A 24,016-nucleotide genomic window follows, 5' to 3' on the forward strand; every position below is an offset into this window, starting at 1 on the left:
AAAGTTGTTTTTGGATATAAATATGAACTTGATTGAACAGAACATGCATGTATTGTATAACATAATGTCCTAGGAGTGTCATCTGATGAAGATCAAAGGTTAGTGCTTCATTTAGCTGTGTTTTGGGTTTATGTGACATATATGCTTGCTTGGAAAATGGCTGTGTGATTATTTGTGGCTATGTACTCTCCTAACATAATCTAATGTTTTGCTTTCGCTGTAAAGCCTTTTTGAAATCGGACAATGTGGTTTAAAGAGTCTTGTCTTTAAAATTGTGTAAAATAGTCGTATGTTTGAAAAATGTAAATTATTGCATTTTTGAGGTTTTGTATTTCGCGCCACGCTCTTCCACTGGCTGTTGAATAGAGTGGGACAGTGACGTGCCACCTAGCCCATAGAGGTTAACTTCAACACGCCATTCGACTGGTAACCTCTCAACTAACGGACTTCTGACTCCTCGCTGCTCCTCGACTGCTGTCCCTCTCTGCTGATCACCTGTGGGAAGTCTCCATCACAACGCTCCCTAAAGCATTACTAAAGGAATTCCTAACTTGTGAGTGTGACTCGAATTGTATGTTTGTTGTCCCCCCGCGAATACAGCCAAGGGGACACGCTCGACGCAGCTGAGAGGCTACCGACGCTACAGCACAGCCAGCCTGGCTTGGAGTGATGGAGAGCCCGGCAGCCAGCCAGCCATTGACTACTGAGCTAGCCACAAACTACCGAACCAGCCACTGACTACCGAGAGGGGACTCGTCCAACGCTCACAATAGCACTATCTGTGGTGAATGCATTTTTAAATTGTTTATCAACACAGCCACTCATTGTACTTTTTGTGTTCACCGTTTCAACACCAACGTTGGAGCCAGACCTCATCCGTAACGAGGTCATCATGCCACACCGTTTTTGCACAACAGACTTGAAGCCACATATGGAGGGAGAAACTGCTTGGAAGAGCTGAACGCACCCTGCTCAGGAAGAGCCAAACGGACCATGCTCAGGAAGAGGTGAACGAACCCTGCTCAGGAAGAGGTGAACGAACCCTGCTCAGGAAGAGCCGAACGGACCCTGCAATGGAAGAGAAGAACGGACCCTGCAATGGAAGTGCTGAACGGACCCTGCTCGAGGAGACCCGGACGAACCCTGCTAGGGAAGAGCAAAACGAACCATGCTCTAGGAGAGGCGAATGAACCCTGCTAGGGAAGAGCCAAACAAACCCTGCTCAGGGGGAGCCAAACTGACCCTGCTCTGGGAGAGGCGAACGAACCCTGCTAGGGAAGGGCCAATCGAACCCTGCTCGGGGACAGCCGAACGATCCCTGCTCGAGAAGAAGGGAATGAACCCTGCTCGGTGAGAGGTGAACATACCCTGCTATGGAAGAGCCAAACGAACCCTGCTCGGGGAGAGGTGAACATACCCTGCTCAGGAAGAGCCAATCGAACCCTGCTCGGGGACAGCCGAACGATCCCTGCTCGAGAAGAAGGGAATGAACCCTGCTCGGTGAGAGGTGAACATACCCTGCTATGGAAGAGCCAAACGAACCCTGCTCGGGAAGAGCCAAACAAACCCTGCTCGGGAAGAGCCGAACAAACCCTGCTCGGGGAGAGGTGAACATACCCTGCTCAGGAAGAGCCAAACGAACCCTGCTCGAGAAGAGGTGAACGAACACTGCTAGGGAAGAGCAGAACGAACCCTGCTCGGGAAGAGGCGAATGGACCCTGCTAAGGAAGAGCCGAACGAACCCTGCTAGGGAAGAACCAAACGGACCCTGCTAGGGGAGAGCTGAACGAACCCTGCTAGGAAAGAGCCAAACGGACCCTGCTAGGGGAGAGCCGAACGGACCCTGCTAGGGGAGAGCCGAACGAACCCTGCTAGGAAAGAGCCAAACGGACCCTGCTAGGGGAGAGCCGAACGAACCCTGCTAGGAAAGAGCCAAACGGACCCTGCTAGGGGAGAGCCAAACGAACCCTGCTAGGGAAGTGCCAAACGGACCCTGCTAGGGGAGAGCCGAACGAACCCTGCTAGGAAAGAGCCGAACGAACCCTGCTAGGGGAGAGCCAAACGAACCCTGCTAGGGAAGAGCTGAACGAACCCTGCTAGGAAAGAGCCGAACGAACCCTGCTAGGGAAGAGCCGAACGAACCCTGCTAGGGAAGAGCTGAACGAACCCTGCTAGGAAAAGAGCCAAACGAACCCTGCTAGGGAAGTGCCGAACGGACCCTGCTAGGGGAGAGCCGAACGAACCCTGCTAGGAAAGAGCCGAACGAACCCTGCTAGGGAAGAGCCCGAACGAACCCTGTTAGGGAAGAGCCGAACGAACCCTGCTAGGGAAGAGCCGAACGAACCCTGCTAGGGAAGAGCTGAACGAACCCTGCTAGGGGAGAGCTGAACAAACCCTGCTAGGGAAGAGCTGAACGAACCCTGCTAGGGAAGAGCTGAACGAACCCTGCTAGGGGAGAGCCGAACGAACCCTGCTAGGGAAGAGCTGAACGAACCCTGCTAGGGGAGAGCTGAACGAACCCTGCTAGGAAAGAGCCGAACGAACCCTGCTAGGGAAGAGCCCGAACGAACCCTGTTAGGGAAGAGCTGAACGAACCCTGCTAGGGAAGAGCCGAACGAACCCTGCTAGGGAAGAGCTGAACGAACCCTGCTCAGGGAGACCTAGATTTCTCTACCGCTACTTTTGTTTTTGTGCTATATTTTCCCAGTTCAAAGCCCTTTAGCCCTTGGTGACTTTCTGAACGTTGGAGATAGTACTGTCCATGTAAAGGAGTGGTGACTACCCACTGGACACGTGGGTAATATTTAGGTGAGATGTTGATCAATGAGATTTCTATCAGCCTAATCGAGGTGTAGATTTCATCTCACATTCCAGTGTTCCAACTTGTAAACGAGGCTGCATGGGATTTCTCATAATGTGACTCCGTGCAGCCAATGGTAATGTCCGCTTTAGGTATAATCTCGGGAGCCTCAGACACTGCCAAAACAACATCTATATGGGTATCGGCTAGCGTGGATCTGACAGAATGTAGCCCAAGGTTTGAAATAGGAATACAATGTCAGATATCTTTTGTTATTTATGCAACAATTTACTGTGTTATTATCACTGTAGTTAATCTAATAGCACAGGCCAACATGACTTGGACTGCGGATGAGATGACATTAGAGTACACGGTGCAAGTGATCAATGCTGTTCAAGATTCTGCGCATGTATTTTTTTTTAGTAATAGGTAATAGTGAAGATCTCCATATGATCTTTGCATTCTTTCTTAAATATTTTCTATGATTACATAAGAAGACATTTACAGATACAGTAACCTCAAAACGTGGCCATGGATGTGGTACTTATTTTAAGGTTGAATAAATGCTGTTACTGTCACACCCTGATCTGTTTCACCTGTCCTTGTGCTTGTCCCCCCCCCCCAGGTATCGCCCATTATTCCTCACTTATCCTTGGGTCCTACTCATGTGCAGGATATAAAGTCTTCTTTTGAACTTTTCATCAAAGACACCATCCAGAAAATCATTCTGGACTGCACTAATTTAGAGGGAAGGTGTGTTTTTGGAGAGAGATGGAAGGAGATGGACCAAACTCATTTACCTGCATACCTGTGGGATTCAGAAATGGGAAGGTAACTTTTCTGTGCAACATTATTTCCAGGATTATCCGTTTCGATACCCGAGACACCAGACCAGCTCGGTGGCAGAGAGACAAGCTAGCTGAAATCAGGTCAGTGTGGGACAAGTGGGTGGACCGCCTTCCCCTGTTTTACAACCCTGGGCCCAACGTTACTGTTGATGAGCAGCTTATGCCATTTAGGGGCTGCTGCCCCTTCAGGAAGTACACATCATCTAAACCCGCAAAATATGGAATCACGATTTGGGCTGCTTGTGATGCTGCTTCATCATATGCGTGGAACTTGCAAGTGTATACGGGGAAGCCAGATGGAGGAGCCCCTGAGAAGATCCAAGGGATGCAGGTTGTCCTGGACATGACACAGGGACTACATGGCCACAACATCACATGCGATAACTTTTTTACTTTGCACAAGCTGGGACAGGAGCTACTCAAGAGGACGATGGTAGGAACAGTATGAAAAAACAAGCCATAGCTCCCACCTCAGCTGATGAATACACAGAACAGGCCTATCAATTCCTCTAAGTTTGTGTTCACAGCCGACACGTCCCTAGTGTCCTATGTGCCAAAGAAAGACAAAAATGTGGTACTCATGAGTACACTGCACAGGGATGGGAGGAGCTGTGGCCAGGAACATCAAAAAACAGAAATCGTAATGATTACAATGCCACAAAAGGAGGGGTGGACAATTTAGACAAGCTGGTGACTGGCTACAGCTGCAAAAGAAGAACCCTACACTGGACACTTGTGATATTCTTCAACATCTTGGACATCTCGGCTTACAACACGTTTGTCATCTGGATGGAGTTGAACCCAGATTGGAACAGAGGGAAGTTCCAGAGAAGATGGCTCTTTCTCCAGGAGCTGGGCAAGGCATTGGTAAGACCTCAAATCCAGAGGAGGCAACATATCCCAAGGACCCCAGCTTCTACAGCCATCGTGAGGTGGATTAAGGAGGAGGATGCTGGTTCCCCATCCTCCCGACCCACAGAACCAACAGCTCCAATACCGGAAGTTAGTGTGAGTGATGTTGTTGCATGTGTGTGTGTCTGACTCTCCTACCTTGGCCTGCTGTAACTATATATGTGACTGAGTGAGATGTTAGTAAAATTCCTGAACTAAGTGTTTTCATCATTCTAGATTGCAGCCGGTAGCAACATGAGGAAGCGCTGCGATGTGTGTGGACCCAAGAAGGACAGGAAGACACAGTACACATGCATCTAGTGCAAGAAATACATTTGCAACACACACACACAGTAAAACTCTGTCCCTCATGTGGTGTGTAGACCGGCCTTAATTTATGTTCCATGGGGCTCATTTATCATTTACATAAAATCCTGTGTGGAAAAATGTGTCCTTCCAATTTGTTCAGTTCAAAGCTGTTGGGGCTCGGGGGCAGTATTGAGACATTTTGAAAAAAATATGTGCCCATTTTTAACTGCCTCCTACACCAACTCAGAAGCTAGGATATGCATATTATTAACACATTCGGATAGAAAACACTCTGAATTTTCTAAAACAGTTTGAATGGTGTCTGTAAGTATAACAAAACTCATATTGCAGGCAAAAACCTGTGAAAAATAGATTTAAAAAAAAATGTGGATTTTGTGACTGTACTATTTAGTGTCATTGTTTTATAGATACCATAGTGAGAAAGGATTCATTTCGCAACACCTACGGCTTCCACTAGATGTCAACGATCTTTATAAAGTTGTTTGAAGCGTCTATGATAAACAGAGAGCAAATTAGAATCCAAGGAAGTTGACATGTCATCACTTCATTTTTTTGCGCCTGCGCATAAATCTGAGAGACGTGAGTTTGTCATCATTTTTTATCTAGACATAGGATAGGTTGTGTGAAAATATTACTGATGTTTAACGTTAAAAATGGACCAAAAGATTAATGCTAAACAACATTTGACATGTTTGAACGAACATAAATAGATTATTTACTAGGTTTTTTTAGCTTTTCGGCGTGATTTTAACAGCCCCACACCACGTTTTGTGGGAGCATAATGAACGCTAAGTACTTGGTGTTATTTGGACATAAATTATGAACTTTGTCAAAAGAAACCACATTTGTTCCGGACCTGGAATGCCTTCCGGACCTGGGATCCTGCCTTCTGATGGAGATAATCAAAGGTAAGGGGGTATTTACAATGTTATTATCGATTTTAGATGATGCTAACTGTATAGCATAGCCTGTTGTTCTTAGCATAGCACCCCGTTTATTGCAAAATGTGATTTCCCAGTAAAGTTATTTTGAGATCTGGCCATTCGGTAGCAATTACGAGATGATAATATATTATTCTTTTAATGACAATATTATAATTTACCAATGTTTTCGAATAGTAATTTTGTTATGTTCACCGGAAGCATTTCAGAGAAGAAAAAAATCTGAATTTCACGCTACTGTAAAATGCTGTTTTTGGATATAAATATGAACTTGATGGAACAAAAAATGCATGTATTGTATAACATAATGTCCTAGGAGTGTCATCTGATGGAGATTGACAAAAGTTAGTGCATAATTCAAGCTGGTTTCTGCTTTTGGTGATGCCTGACCTTGAATTGAAAATGGATGTTTGTACTTTTGTGGCTATGTACTGTCCTAACATAATCTAACTTTATGCTTTTGCCGTAAAGCCTCTTTGAAAATCGAACAATGTGGTTAGATTAAGGAGATGTTTATCATTTAAATTGTGTAAAATAGTTGATTGTTTGAGAAATTGAAATTATTAGATTTTTGATGTTTTGAATTTCCAGCCTTGTTAGCAATCCCGGCTCGGGGTTCATTGCTAACCTGTAGCCCCAACAGGTTAAACATCAGTAGTGATGAAATTCTTGTTTCATTTATATTTGTTCAAGATAAACATGATTTATTTCACCCATGTCTTGATTATAATTCATTTTTGTTTACAAAAATCACAAAAAAAAGGTGATCTAGCAGTAAATGTCAAATATTAACCATGTACGCTGTCTATATTGCTTGTAATTGATATAAATCAACATCTAATGAATTATATATTTTTAGGTAAATTGTTATGGCTGTATTGTTTAAGCAGGGCTTGGTTAAAACCCTGGATGGGAGACAAACGATCAGCTGTAGATACATCATCTCTCCAGTAGGAGGTGCTGTAGATACATCAACTCTCCAGTAGGAGGTGCTGTAGATACATCAACTCTCCAGTAGGAGGTGCTGTAGATACATCAACTCTCCAGTAGGAGGTGCTGTAGGTAGATCAACTCTCCAGTAGGAGGTGCTGTAGGTAGATCAACTCTCCAGTAGGAGGTGCTGTAGGTAGATCAACTCTCCAGTAGGAGGTGTTGTAGGTAGATCAACACTCCAGTAGGAGGCGCTGTAGATGCATCAACTCTCCAGTAGGAGGTGTTGTAGGTAGAGCAACACTCCAGTAGGAGGTGCTGTAGATACATCAACTCTCCAGTAGGAGGTGCTGTAGATACATCATCTCTCCAGTAGGAGGTGCTGTAGATACATCATCTCTCCAGTAGGAGGTGTTGTAGGTAGATCAACACTCCAGTAGGAGGCACTGCCCAGCCTGTAGTAATTATTCTAATAGTGGATAATCAGACATTTTTTCAAAGGTACAAATTCATAATTTATGTAAGGTTTGTCAATGTTGAAAATTGGTGACCATGATGACCTAATCCTGTGGTTGAAAATGTGCTCTCAAAACAACTGATTACATTTTTCCAAATCCAATGTATTTTCCACGTAGATTCCATGTCGCAATACTTTCACAAATTACTGTACGTTTATTAACATATTTGTCACCGACTGCTACCAATGTGCGATCGGGAAAATGACTATTGAGAGATCTCTTAACCAGTCTGGGATAGGGGGCAGTATTTTCATGGCCGGATAAAAAACGTTCCCGGTTTCAACTGGTTACTACTCTTGCCCATAATTAGTAGATTTGGATAGAAAACACTCTAAAGTTTCTAAAACTGTTTGAATGGTGTCTGTGAGTATAACAGAACTCATATGGCAGGCAAAAACCTGAGAAAATTCCAAGCAGGAAGTGGCCTGTCTGACAATTTGTAGTCCTTCTGTTGCATCTCTATCGAAATTACAGTATCTGTGCTGTTACGTGACACTTTCTAAGGCTTCCATTGGCTCTCTAAAGCCTTCAGAAAGCGGCATGACACGTCTCCTGTCTCTGGGCAGATAACAGCAGCAGAGTTTGTAAGTGATCTGCCTGGGGACAGTGAGACTGGAGATGCGCATTCACGAGACCTCGCCATTTTTTTCTTTCACTCTTTCAATGAATACAACGTTGTCCGGTTGGAATATTATTGCTATTTCACGAGAAAAATAGCATAAAAATTGATTTTAAACAGCGTTTGACATGCTTCTAAGTACGGTAAAGGAACATTTTGAATTTTTTGTACGCGCGTTACACTTTGGATAGTGACTTGAACGCACAAACAAAACGGAGGTATTTGGATATAACTATGGATTATTTGGAACGAAAACAACATTTGTTGTTGAAGTAGAAGTCCTGGGAGTGCATTCTCAACGAAGAACAGCAAAGGTAATCCAATTTTTCTAATAGTAATTCTGAGTATAGGTTGCCTCAAACTTGGGGGTGTCAAATTAGCTAGCCGTGATGGCTGAGCTATGTACTCAGAATATTGCAAAATGTGCTTTTGCCGAAAGCTATTTTAAAATCTGACATAAAGGAGTTCTGTATCTATAATTCTTAAAATAATTGTTATGTATTTTGTCAACGTTTATGTTGAGTAATTTAGTAAATTCACCGGAAGTTTTCGTTGGGTATGCTAGTTCTGAACATCACATGCTAATGTAAAAAGCTGTTTTTTTTATATAAATATGAACTTGATTGAACAAAACATGCATGTATTGTATAACATAATGTCCTAGGAGTGTCATCTGATGAAGATCATCAAAGGTTAGTGCTGCATTTAGCTGTGGTTTTGGTTTTTGTGACATATACTGCTCAAAAAAATAAAGGGAACACTTAAACAACACAATGTAACTCCAAGTCAATCACAATTCTGTGAAATCAAACTGTCCACTTAGGAAGCAACACTGATTGACAATACATTTCACATGCTGTTGTGCAAATGGAATAGACAACAGGTGGAAATTATAGGCAATTAGCAAGACACCCCCAATAAAGGAGTGGTTCTGCAGGTGGGGACCACAGACCACTTCTCAGTTCCTATGCTTCCTGGCTGATGTTTTGGTCACTTTTGAATGCTGGCGGTGCTTTCACTCTAGTGGTAGCATGAGACGGAGTCTACAACCCACACAAGTGGCTCAGGTAGTGCAGCTCATCCAGGATGGCACATCAATGCGAGCTCTGGCAAGAAGGTTTGCTGTGTCTGTCAGCGTAGTGTTCAGAGCATGGAGGCGCTACCAGGAGACAGGCCAGTACATCAGGAGACGTGGAGGAGGCCGTAGGAGGGCAACAACCTAGCAGCAGGACCGCTACCTCCACCTTTGTGCAAGGAGGAGCAGGAGGAGCACTGCCAGAGCCCTGCAAAATGACCTCCAGCAGGCCACAAATGTGCATGTGTCTGCTCAAACGGTCAGAAACAGACTCCATGAGGGTGGTATGAGGGCCCGACGTGCACAGGTTGGGGTTGTGCTTACAGCCCAACACCGTGCAGGACGTTTGGCATTTGCCAGAGAACACCAATATTGGCAAATTCGCCACTGGCGCCCTGTGCTCTTCACAGATGAAAGCAGGTTCACACTGAGCACATGTGACAGTCTGGAGACGCCGTGGAGAACGTTCTGCTGCCTGCAACATCCTCCAGCATGACCGGTTTGGCGGTGGGTCAGTCATGGTGTGGGGTGGCATTTCTTTGGGGGGCCGCACAGCCCTCCATGTGCTCACCAGAGGTAGCCTAACTGCCATTAGGTACCGAGATGAGATCCTCAGACCCCTTGTGAGACCATATGCTGGTGCGGTTGGCCCTTGGTTCCTCCTAATGCAAGACAATGCTAGACCTCATGTGGCTGGAGTGTGTTAGCAGTTCCTGCAAGAGGAAGGCATTGATGCTATGGACTGGCCCGCCCGTTCCCCAGACCTGAATCCAATTGAGCACATCTGGGACATCATGTCTCGCTCCATCCACCAACGCCACGTTGCACCACAGACTGTCCAGGAGTTGGCGGATGCTTTAGTCCAGGTCTGGGAGGAGATCCCTCAGGAGACTATCCGCCACCTCATCAGGAGCATGCCCAGGCATTGTAGGGAGGTCATACAGGCCCGTGGAGGCCACACACACTACTGAGCCTCATTTTGACTTGTTTTAAGGACATTACATCAAAGTTGGATCAGCCTGTAGTGTGGTTTTCCACTTTAATTTTGAGTGTGACTCCAAATCCAGACCTCCATGGGTTGATAAATTGGATTTCCATTGATTATTTTTGTGTGATTTTGTTGTCAGCACATTCAACTATGTAAAGAAAAAAGTATTTAATAAGATTATTTCTTTCATTCAGATCTAGGATGTATTGTTTAAGTGTTCCCTTTATTTTTTTGAGCAGTGTATATGCTTGCTTTGAAAATGGCTGTGTGAATATTTTTGGCTGGGTACTCTCCTGACATAATCTAATGTTTTGCTTTCGCTGTAAAGCCTTTTTGAAATTGGACAATGTGGTTGGATTAACGAGAGTCTTATCTTTAAAATGGTGTAAAATAGTTATATGTTTGAGAAATTGAAGTTATAGCATTTTTGAGGTATTTGTATTTCGCGCCACGCGATTCCACTGGCTGTTGAATAGAGTGGGACGCTAACGTCCCACCTAGCCCAGAGAGGTTTAAACAACGTTGATTCAACCAGTTTGTCTCCAGTGGGTACCTTCTTTTCTCTTCACCCTCAAATGCATTTTGTAAACGGTAGTACGAACCAACGAATGCTTTATAAGATCTGGTCTCTTTGTAATTCTGAATGGGGGAAAAAAAAGAACATTTTGATTGTACTTACCTGTGTCTGGGGTTGTGTTGGCGATGGGATTCTAGAACTCTGCTATTGACACATTCATGTGGTATTTGGAATCTGTTTTAATTCGTTATCTGATCAAATAAGCTTCCTTACATGGTACTCCTCTTATCTTCTCCTCCTCTTCTCTCGACACATCACACATTCTGATCCAAAGTATCCATAGCTATTCCTACCTGCCTACCTCCCTCCCTTCCTGTGGATAACAACAGAGAAGCTCTGACGAACCATCCCTCGTTGTCAGTAACATTGTTAAAAAACTCACACGTTGCCGCTGTTTGCCAAACCAGTCCCTCTCTGATGGTTAGCCGGGAGCTTTGATAACAAACAAAACGAACAGACGTAATGGGATAGACGATTTTCTTCCGTCTGTGTCGGACACACAGACAGACAGACACATGCACACACACTCGTGCGCACACACACTTACAAAACAAGCACAGCAGGGTTAGAAAGGTTTTCCATCCGTGGCGGAAACTTAATGATTATTCTGAGATTCAATAGGGGGAATGTTTTGGGAGTAGTAGCCAGAGCTTGACTAAGTAATCGTCTCACCTCCCCTGCCAAATCATCTCACTTAACTCAGACTGGAGGTGCAGGCACACACAGGCACGCGCAGGCACACACACACACACACACACACACACACACACACACACACACACACACACACACACACACACACAGCCAGACAAACACACACGCAGACACACACGCAGACAGACACACACGCAGACAGACAGACAGACAGACAGACAGAGACAGACAGACAGACAGACAGACAGACAGACAGACAGACAGACAGACACCCTTCCCAGTAGTTGGCATTCAGACTTACATTGTGCCAGGGCGTAACGAGGTTTGCAGGGTTGGTTCCCTTGGTTCCGCTGAATAACTGTAATTCAACCCCAGACAACATGCCCGCTAGCTGGACTACCAATCTAATCAGGGAGTAGATTTTGTTTTCCATTATTTTTTCTTTTAACGTCTCTAAAGTAATCTCTAAAGCAATATGATGTACCTTTTAAATTAATTTGATTGGCGCAAGACTTGAATTTTAGAGTTCAGTATATACAAAGATAGCAGACAAATAATTATGCATATTTGTCTCTGTTTTAGAACCCTTGAGTAGATGTAAAAACGTTCAGTTTTGACACATATTTGTGTTTTGAGAGTAGTTATGAATCTTCATAGACAAATAGAGCCTTTACACATAGACCAAAAATGTGGTTTCATTCATTCTGAACTTCGACACGTTCAGTTCATGAACGGGAATATTGTAAGCAATGTAGCTTACATTGTCTTGGTACCGGTACCCCCTGTACTGTATATCACCTAGTTTTTGTTATGTACATTTCTTGTGTTACTTTTTAATTGAAACAACAGAAGTCGGGATATATGATTAGAACATTCTAGAAAGCGTTTCATTTGGTTTCGACTCTTTGCCTTGTCATTCAAATTGTTCTGGGTACCCAAATGTAGTCCTTACATGTTATAAGACGATACAATGAAAATTCTAGATAATGGCGCAGCTTTTCTACACTGTGAGAAAGGGGCATAAATAGGCCTACCTGTCAAGTTGATATGCTTTTCAGTTTCCTGCCACATGACTGGTTTCAAAATAGATGCTTTTTCACTTGGAACCATTCAACCTCATTCATGGTTTCCTTGCTTGTAAAAGTGATGTATTTTGTGAGGGAATTAATTCAAGGTCAGAATACAGCAAATCTGTAGACACACCTCCACCACACCTTGATATCTTTGATCTCCAAACGCCTCCCTGGCTGTCTTTGGGGTTTCCTCCATGCTTCAGTTCAAGGTCAGAATACGGCATATCTGTAGACACACCTTCATTTCTTTGCTCTCCAAACGCCTGCCTGGCTGGCTTTGGGGTTTCCTCCATGCTTCAGTTCAAGGTCAGAATACGGCATATCTGTAGACACACCTTCATTTCTTTGATCTCCAAAGGCCTGCCTGGCTGGCTTTGGGGTTTCCTCCATGCTTCAGTTCAAGGTCAGAATACGGCATATCCTTAGACACACCTTCATTTCTTTGATCTCCAAACGCCTACCTGGCTGGCTTTGGGGTTTCCTCCATGCTTCAGTTCAAGGTCAGAATACACGTCATGAACATGAAACTGACATTAGATGAGCAACGTCCGCAGGCAACTTCATCCTTTGCTATGTGGAGAAGCTTTCCTCTCTGAGGAATTGTGCTACTCCCCCTGACCATGCTCTCCACTGGAGCAACTAATGCGAGAGAAGCAAAAATACAACCAACTGTAAAACGATCACAACCTCTGTCTGTCTGACAGTCCTGGGAGACACAGAAGTTATTGCTACCAAGTGGAAAACTTCTCTCTTCACTCTCTCTCTTTTCCTCAACAGCTCCCTCCCTCCCTCCCTCCCTCCCTCCCTCCCTCCCTCCCTCCCTCCCTCCACTGCTCTCTCTCTCTCTCTCTCTCTCTCTCTCTCTCTCTCTCTCTCTCTCCCTCAACAGCTCCGTCCCTCCCTCCCTCCCTCCACTGCTCTCTCTCTCTCCCCCTCTTTCTACTCATTGGCACAATTCTAATGATACGTTCACGTCCCAAAGCCTCTCACTTTTCATCTTAGTTCTTTAGGAGGAGAGAGTGTGTTGCATTCCGAGACATCTTCCTGCGTTCCACACTCAACAGTCCCACCAATACAATACTGAACAAAAATATATACGCAACATGCAACAATTTCAAAGATTTTACTGAGTTACAGTTCATATAAGAAAATCAGTCAATTGAAATAAATAAATTATGCCCTAATCTATGCATTTCACATGACTGGGCAGTGGTGCAGCCATGGGTAGACCTTGGAGGGTATAGGCCCAATCACTTGACAAACAGGCCCAGCCAATCAGAATTCGTTTTCCCCCACAAAATGGCTTTATTACAGACAGAAATACTTCTGAATTCGTCTCCAGTCGATTCTCTCTCTCTTTCCCTCTATCCCCTCTCCCTCTCTTTCTCTGTCTTGCTCTGTCTCTCTCTTTCATTCTCTTTCTCTCTGTCCCCATCTCTCCCTCTCTTTCTCTGTCTCTCTCTATATATCCCCATCTCTCCCTATCTTTCTCTGTCTCTCTCTCTCTCTCTCTCTCTCTCTTTCTTTCTATTTCTCTCTCTCTCTTTCTTTCTATTTCTCTCTCTCTTTCTCTCTCTCTCTCTCTCTCTCTCTCTCTCTCTCTCTCTCATTCCCTCCTACAGTAACACATTCTGTAGATGATAACATCATCAGCTCTACTGAAAACAAAGCAATGGGAGGGAAAAACATTTCAACTACAAAGTGTTTTTTTCCCCAAGCCATTTCTCAATGGCAGAGTACAAACATAAATACAGTGTTATTTATTTATTTATACCACAGCATTGTTGAACACTTGTTTCTGATTGGCTAGAAAGGCATTCTAAAATGGACATTAAAACCAGATATCGGGACACCCGTGAAATCATGATGCAATAAGCACCATGCAGACTGTGCTTGCTAAACAGTTACAGAAAACTAAACCAACAACCACACGAACCGAGGAAGAACGTAGGTAACTATCTAGCGTTGATTTGTTTTTGCAGAGTTATATTTTTTTTAATAAGCACATCTGATGAGCTAACGTGGTGAGTGATTAATGAACATTAATTTCTCTGGTCCCTACTGTTGCAGTCATGATTGCAAATGACTCTAAGCTGTCAAATCCTCCCACGTTTCTTGTTTGACCAGCTGTTTTCAGCAACTGACACTTTTTTTTAATTCGGTTGTCACAACGACAAACTATTTAGCTAGCTTCTAGCCTAGTGATTGATAGGTAATGTGATCTCCTGGTAATAAACAGTCAGCGTTGACGAGTGTCCTGACGAGAAGGCAACCGGACATAAAAAAAGGAACGACTAGGTCACTAATCGAATGAACGACTGGGTCCGGTCGATAAATATAGAACTAATATAATGAATGACTGGGTCACGTCCATAAATGTAGAACTAATATAATGAATGACTGGGTCAAGTCCATAAATGTAGAACTAATATAATGAATGACTGGGTCACGTCCATCAATATAGAACTAATATAATGAATGACTGGGTCATGTCCATCAATATAGAACTAATATAATGAATGACTGGGTCATGTCCATAAATATAGAACTAATATAATGAATGACTGGGTCACGTCCATAAATATAGAACTAATATAATGAATGACTGGGTCACTTCCATGTCACCATAGAGAGCCCTCGGGGTTCTCTATGGTGCTTTATGTCAGGGCGTGACTCGGGGTTGTTCTAGTTGTTATATTTCTATATTGGTGTTTTTGTAGGGTTCCCAATTAGAGGCAGCTGATTATCGTTGTCTCTAATTGGGGATCATACTTAAGTTGTCCTTTGTTCCCACCTGTTTTGTGGGATATTGTTTGTGTGAGTGTTTTGAGCAATACGGCTTTCACGGTTGTGTTATGTTTATTGTTTTTGTAGTTTCACTGTGTAATAAAGTATGTGGAACTCAACTCACGCTGCGCCTTCGTCCGCTCTTTTTGACGATCGTGACAGAATATCCCACCACAAAAGGACCAAGCTGCTTGTAATGGAAGAAAAACTGAGTTGGACCTGGGAGGAGATCCTGGGAGGATGCGAGACCCTTTCTTGGAGGGAGTCGCCAAGGAATCTGGAAGGACAGCGACAACGCCAGGATCCGAGGCCACAGAAACGCAATGATTTTTTTGGGGGGGGGGACATGGGGCTGTCGGTCGAGCCGCGGAGAGAGTCAGAGACCATTGGTGAGTTGATGGAAATGTTGGAGGAGAGAGAGCGGAGAGAGATGTTAGTTAGGTGAATTCTGCTGCGCATTTGCCCTGAAGATTGCCTCCCCAGCCCGATACGTTGCACTCCCTGCACTCGCCGTGAAGAGCGTGTCATCAGTCCGGTGCCACCTGTGACGGCACCACGCACCAGGCCTCCAGTGCGCCTCCCCAGCCCGGTAGGTCCTGTGCTAGCTCCCCGGAATCAGCCCGGAACCTCCAGCGACGGTTCACAGTCCAGAGCTTCCAGCAATGGTTCACAGTCCAGAGCTTCCAGTGATGGTCAACGGTCCGGAGCTTCAAGTGACGGTCAACGGTCCGGAGCTTCAAGTGACGGTCAACGGTCCGGAGCTTCCAGTAACGGTCAACGGTCCGGAGCCTTCAGTGGCGGTAAACGGTCCGGAGCCTCCAGTGACGGTCAACGGTCCGGAGCCTCCAGTGACGGTCAACGGTCCGGAGCCTCCAGTGACGGTCAACGGTCCGGAGCCTCCAGTGACGGTCAACGGTCCGGAGCTTCCAGTGACGGTCAACGGTCCGGAGCCTCCATTGACGGTCAACGGTCCGGAGCCTCCAGTGATGGTAAACGGTCCGGAGCTTCCAGGGACGGTCAACGGTCCGGAGCCTTCAGTGACGGTCAACGGTCCGGAGCCTCCAGTGACGGTCAACGGTCCGGAGCTTCCAGTGATGGTCAACGGTCCGGAGCTTCCAGTGACGGTCAACGGTCCGGAGCCTCCATTGACGGTCAACGGTCCGGAGCCTCCATTGACGGTCAACGGTCCGGAGCTTCCAGTGACGGTCCACGGCCCGGAGCTTCCTGCGCCGGTGCCATGGTCGGAGCCTTCCTCTGCGCCGGTGCTAAGACCCGCACCGGAGCCGCCACCGACGCTAGTCACCCCCCCTAACCCTCCCCATCTGGTTTCAGGTCTTGCGGCCGGGGTCCACACCATTGGGGGGGGTACTGTCACGCCCTGACCAATATCCCACCTGTTTGTGTTTGTGTGAGTGTTTTGAGTTCTATGGCTTTCACGTTCGTGTGATGTTTATAGTTTTTGTAATTTCACTGTGTAATAAAGTATGTGGAACTCAACTCAGGTCCGCCTTGGTCCGCTCCTTTCGACGATCATGACAGTCCATGAATATAGAACTAATATAATGAACGACTGGGTCACGTCCATAAATATACAACTAATAAAATGAATGACTGGGTCACGTCCATAAATATAGAACTAATATAATGAACGACTGGGTCACGTCCATAAATATAGAACTAATATAATGAACGACTGGGTCACGTCCATAAATATAGAACTAATATAATGAATGACTGGGTCACGTCCATAAATGTAGAACTAATATAATGAATGACTGGGTCACGTCCATAAATGTAGAACTAATATAATGAATGACTGGGTCACGTCCATAAATATAGAACTAATATAATGAATGACTGGGTCACGTCCATAAATGTAGAACTAATATAATGAATGACTGGGTCACGTCCATAAATATAGAACTAATATAATGAATGACTGGGTCACGTCCATAAATGTAGAACTAATATAATGAATGACTGGGTCACGTCCATAAATGTAGAACTAATATAATGAACGACTGGGTCACGTCCATAAATATAGAACTAATATAATGAAGGACTGTGTCACGTCCATAAATGTAGAACTAATATAATGAACGACTGGGTCACGTCCATAAATGTAGAACTAATATAATGAATGACTGGGTCACGTCCATAAATGTAGAACTAATATAATGAATGACTGGGTCACGTCCATAAATGTAGAACTAATATAATGAATGACTGGGTCACGTCCATAAATGTAGAACTAATATAATGAATGACTGGGTAACGTCCATAAATGTAGAACTAATATAATGAACGACTGGGTCACGTCCATAAATGTAGAACTAATATAATGAATGACTGGGTCACGTCCATAAATGTAGAACTAATATAATGAATGACTGGGTCACGTCCATAAATGTAGAACTAATATAATGAATGACTGGGTCACGTCCATAAATGTAGAACTAATATAATGAACGACTGGGTCACGTCCATAAATATAGAACTAATATAATGAACGACTGGGTCACGTCCATAAATGTAGAACTAATATAATGAACGACTGGGTCACGTCCATAAATGTAGAACTAATATAATGAATGACTGGGTGAATCCTGTTCCTGCTGATTGTTAATCCTTACTGAGAGGTAAATGTCAGTGACAATCAATTAGCAAACCCCTCCTGAAGTAAACAATTTTTTCTGGTGATTACTGATCAATTAATTTATACAATTATAATTTGTCTGTTTTGTTATCTGTTTAAACAAAACTTTTTATGTTTTTACTTATGTTTTGCATATTGTTTTTCTGTGGTGTGGTTCATTTAAGTCCTTGGGCTCCAAACACTGTTATGTATAATCTACTGTTATACTATATTGTTATGTATACTCTACTGTTATAGTATACTGTTTTGTATACTCCACTGTTTTAATATACTGTTATACTATACTGTTATGAATACTGTACCGTTATACTATATCGTCATGTATTCTCTACTGTTATACTCTACTGTTATACCATACTGTTATGTATACTCTACTGTTATGTATACTCTACTGTTATACTACACTGTCAGGTATACTATAGTGTTATGCATACTCTACTGTTATAATATTTTGTTATGTATATTATACTTTTATACTATACAGTTATCCTACACTGTTATGCATACAATACTGTATACTTAACTCTACCGTTATACTGTTCTGGTATGTATACTCTACTGTTATGTATACTCTACTGCTATACTCTACTGTTATACTCTACTGTTATACAATACTGTTTTGTATCCTCTACTGTTATACTACTGACACGACTTCGACCGAAGGTGGCTCCTCTCCCTGTTCGGGCGATGCTCGGCGGTCGTCAACGCTGGCCTACTAGCTGCCACCGATCGATTTTTCCTTTTCGTTTGTGTCTGTCTGTTTTGTTTTACACCTGTGTCCTATTAGTTAATTTCGGTGGGTTTATTAACCTCCGCTGCCTGCTAGTCTTTGTGGGGGATTATTTGCTGTTGGTGCTCTGCTAGGGGTGCGTGTTTGCGACACAGGGTTTGTTTTCCCCCTCACGGTCGTGTTTTACCATTTGTAGTGTATTTAGGAGTAGAATTTCTCCTCCGTGTGTTACGTTTATTTCCCTGTGTGTGGCGACTTCGTTGGGTGTGTTTCCCCACCTGTTGTTGTCGTGTTTGGGACGTTCAATAAATGATTGTGCTCCTGGAAATTCCTTGCTCTCCTGCTCCTGACTCCTGCACCTACCTCTTCTTAGGAGGCACTTAACAACTACACTGTTATACTATGCTGTTATTTATACTATACTGTTATTGTATACGGTTATGTACTGTATACTGGTATGTATACAATACTGTTATATAAACTATATTGTTATGTACCCTATACTGTTATTAATACTATATTGTTATGTATACTTACTGTTATGTATTCTCTACTGTTATCTATGCTCTACCTTTATGTATTCTCTACTGTTATCTATACTCTACTGTTAAGTATACTCTACTGTTATCTATACTCCACTGTTATACTGTTATAATCTACTGTTATACTATACTGTTATGTATACTCTACTGTTATACTATACTGGTATGTATACCCTACTGTTATGTACACACTACTGTTATTCTATGCTGTTATGTATACTATAATGTTATATATATACCCTATTGTCATGTATATAAAACTGGTATGTATACTCTGCTGTTATGCATACTTACTGTTATGTGTACTCTTCTGTTATGTATACTCTACTGTTATACTGTTGTACTATACTGTTAAACTAAAATGTTAAGTATACTCTAATGTTATACTATACTGTTATGTATTCTTTACTGTTATACTCTACTGTTATGTATTCTCTACTGTTATGTATACTCTACTGTTATACTATACTGTTACGTATAATATATTGTTAAATATACTCTATTGTTATACATATTATACTGTTATGTATACTTGCTGTTATAATCTACTGTTATGCTATACTGTTATGTATGGTCTGTTATACTCTACTGTTATACTATACTGGTAGGTATACTTTACTGTTATGTATACTCTGCTGTTATACTATACTGTTATGAATAATAAACTGTTAAATATACTCTATTGTTATGCATATTATACTGTTATGTATACTTGCTTTTTTAATATACTGTTATGTGTGGTCTGTTATACTATACTGTTATACTATACTGGTATGTATACTTTACTGTTATGTATACTATACTGTTAAATATACTCTATTGTTATGCCTACTCTTCTGTTATGTATACTTACTGTTATATGTACTATACTGTTATGTATACTCTACTGGTATGTTCTGCTGTTATGTATACTCCACTGTTATGAATACTTTACTATTATACTATACTGTTATGTATACTCTATTGGTATGAATACTCTACCATTATACTACACTGTTATGTATACTCTAGTGTTATGAATTCCCTGCTGTTATACTCTAATGTTATGTATACTCTACTGAGTTAGGGAGAGAGCAAGTTAAAGATAGAGAGAGAGAGTGTGTGTGTGTGTATTGATGCAATATACCTCTGCATGCAACTTAATTGCTCCCTGTTAAACCTAATATCTGTGAACAGGTTCCCGCTGAGTTACTAAATAAACAAATCCTCATAATGAGAGGTAAATATTACTGACAACCAATGAACAAACCCCGCCTGAGGTACATACCAGTCACAATTCCTAATATTTTTGGGGTGATTACTGATCAATTCAGTTATACATTCGTAGTTAGTAGGTTTTGTTATCTGTTTAAAAAAACCTTTTTATTGTTTGTACTATTTTTTTGTGGTGGTTTTGGGTTTCTAACCACTGTTATGTTTACTCTACTGTTATACTATACTGTAATGTAGAATATAATGGGATGTATACTCTATTTTAACGTATGCTATACTTTAAAATCAAATCAAATCTAATTTTATTGGTCACATACACATGGTTAATAGATGTTAATGCAAGTGTAGCGAAATGCTTGTGCTTTTAGTTCCGACCATGCAGTAATATCTAACAAGTAATCTAACAATTTCACAACAACTACCTTATACACACAAGTGTAAAGGAATGAATAAGAATACGTACATATAAATGTATGGATGAGCGATGGCCGAACGGCATAGGCAAGATGCAGTAGATGGTATAGAGTACAGTATATACATATGAGATGAGTAATGTAGGGTATGTAAACATCATATAAAGTGGTGTTGTTTAAAGTGACTAGTGATACATTTATTACATCCATTTTTTATTATTAAGTGGCTAGAGATTTGAGTCAGTATGTTGGCAGCAGCCACTCAATGTTAGTGATGGCTGTTTAACAGTCTGATGGCCTTGAGATAGAAGCTGTTTTTCAGTCTCTCGGTCCCAGCTTTGATGCACGTGTACTGACCTCGCCTTCTGGATGATAGCGGGGTGAACAGGCAGTGGCTCGGGTGGTTGTTGTCCTTGATGATCTTTTTGGCCTTCCTGTGACATCGGGTGGTGTAGGTGTCCTGGAGGGCAGGTAGTTTGCCCCTGGTGATGCGTTGTGCAGACCTCACTACCCTCTGGAGAGCCTTACGGATATGGGCGGAGCAGTTGCCGTACCAGGCGGTGATACAGCCTGACAGGATGCTCTCGATTGTACATCTGTAAAAGTTTGTGAGTGTTTTTGGTGACAAGCCAAATTACTTCAGCCTCCTGAGGTTGAAGAGGCGCTCTTGTGCCTTCTTCACCACGCTGTCTGTGTGGGTGGACCATTTCAGTTTGTCCGTGATGTGTACGCCAGGGAACTTAAAACTTTCCACTTTCTCCACCACTGTCCAGTAGATGTGGATAGGGGGGTGCTCCCTCTGCTGTTTCCTGAAGTCCATGATCATCTCCTTTGTTTTGTTGACGTTGAGTGTGAGGTTATTTTCCTGACACCTCACTCCGAGGGCCCTCACCTCCTTCCTGTAGAACGTCTTGTCGTTGTTGGTAATCAAGCCCACCACTGTATTGTCGTCAGCAGAACTTGATGATTGAGTTGGAGGCATTCATGGCCACGCAGTCATGGGTGAACAGGGAATACAGGAGAGGGATGAGAACGCACCCTTGTGGGGCCCCAGTGTTGAGGATCAGCGGGGTGGAGATGTTGTTTCCTACCCTCACCACCTGGGGGCGTCCTGTCAGAAAGTCCAGGACCCAGTTGCACAGGGCGGGGTCGAGACCCAGGGTCTCGAGCTTAATGACGAGTGTGGAGGGTACTATGGTGATAAATGTTGAGCTGTAGTCGATGAACAGCATTCTTACATAGGTATTCCTCTTGTCCAGATGGGCTAGGGCAGTGTGCAGTGTGATTGCAATTGCGTCGTCTGTGGCTCTATTGGGGCGGTAAGCAAATTGGAGTGGGTCTAGGGTGTCAGGTAGGGTGGAGGTGATATGATCCTTGACTAGTCTCTCAAAGCACTTCATGATGACGGAAGTGAGTGCTACGGGGCGATTGTCGTTTAGCTCAGTTACCTTAGCTTTCTTGGGAACTGGAACAATGGTGGCCCTCTTGAAGCATGTGGGAACAGCAGACTGGGATAAGGATTGATTGAATATGTCCGTAAACACACCAGCCAGCTGGTCTGCACATGCTCTGAGGACGCGGCTAGGGATGCTGTCTGGGCCGGCAGCCTTGCGAGGGTTAACACATTTAAATGGTTTACTCACATTGGCTGCGGTGAAGGAGAGTCCACAGGTTTTTGTAGCGGGCCATGTCGGTGGCACTGTATTGTCCTCAAAGCGAGCAAAGAAGCTGTTTAGTTTGTCTGGGAGCAAGACATCGGGGTCCGCGACGGGGCTGGTTTTCTTTTTGTAGCCTTTTGTAATATACTATACTATTATGTATACTATACTGTTATGAATACTTTACTCTTTTTTTGTCCTTTAAAATAACAGCAAATTGATCAGAAATACAGTGTAGACATTGTTAATGTTGTAAATGACTTGTAGCTGAAAACGGCTGATTTGTTACGGAATATCTACATGGGCGTACAGAGGCGTATTATCAGCAACCATCACTCCTGTGTTCCAATGGCATGTTGTGTTAGCTAATCCAAGTTTATCATTTTAAAAGGCTAATTGGTCATTAGAAAACCCTTTTGCAATTATGTTAGCACAGCTGAAAACTGTTGTTTTGATTAAAGAAGCAATACAACTGGCCTTCTTTAGACTAGTTGTGTATCTGGAGTGTCAGCATTTGTGGGTTCGATTACAGGCTCCAAATGGCCAGAAACAAAGACCTTTCTTCTGAAACTCATCAGTCTATTCTTGTTCTGAGAAATTAAGGCTATTCCATGTGAGAAATTGTCAAGCAACTGAAGATCTCGTACAATGCTGTGTACTACTCCCTTCACAGAACAGCACAAACTGTCTCTAACCAGAATAGAAAGAGGAGTGGGAGGCCCCGGTGCACAACTGAGCAAGAGGACAAGTACATTAGAGTGTCTAGTTTGAGAAACAGACGCCTCACAAGTCCTGAACTGGCAGCTTCATTAAATACTTCCCGCAAAACACCAGTCTCAACGTCAACAGTGAAGAGGCAACTCCGGGATGCTTTGAACGGTAGGGTATATATTGTACTATACTGTTATGTACACAAGACTGTTATGTATACTCTACTGTTGTGAATACTATACTTTGTATACTTACTGCTGTGTACTCTACTCTTATACTGTTATGTACACTCCTATGTATACTCTATTATTATTATTCTCTACAGTTATACTATACTGGTATGTACACAATACTGTTATGTATACTCTACCGTTATGTATAACCCACTAGTATGTACTGTATCCTCTACAGTTATACGGTTATGTAGACTATACTATTATGTATGATTATATATATAGATAGATAGATAGATAGATAGATAGATAGATAGATAGATAGATAGATAGATAGAGAGATAGAGAGATAGAGAGATAGAGAGATAGAGAGATAGAGAGATAGAGAGAGAGAGAGAGAGAGAGAGAGAGTTTTTTTTTGAGTTTTAAATAATCTTTATTGGGTCTGGGAGCCCACCATACAATAAATACTCATACAAAAAAAACACAGTTACACATCAATTAAAAACACAACTCCAATTCCTCCTCCACAGTAACTATACACAACAGCCTCTGAATACCCCATATACTCATAAACAGATCAATATTGTTGACCAGTTTATAATATGCAAACTCAACCCTCAGTCTCGCTGCCAACATTCCCTCCAGCATTCCCACCACATCAACAGACCCCTGTCCCCGAATACTGTTCTTTCGGGTCTTCCATATCGCTAATTTTGCTGCCCCTAACACAAAATTAAGCAGCACAACTACACCCTTTCGACTGAACCTGTACTTTGGCCCAAATATATACAGTTGAGAAGAAAAAACCTCTCCCAACGTTGAGAACCAATTTGTGATCAGGTCAATCATCCCGACCAACCTGGGACACTGTAAAAACAGATGTGCCA

Source organism: Salmo salar, chromosome 15, assembly GCF_965601325.2.
Source record: "Salmo salar chromosome 15, fSalSal1, whole genome shotgun sequence".
Lineage (NCBI taxonomy): Eukaryota > Metazoa > Chordata > Actinopteri > Salmoniformes > Salmonidae > Salmo > Salmo salar.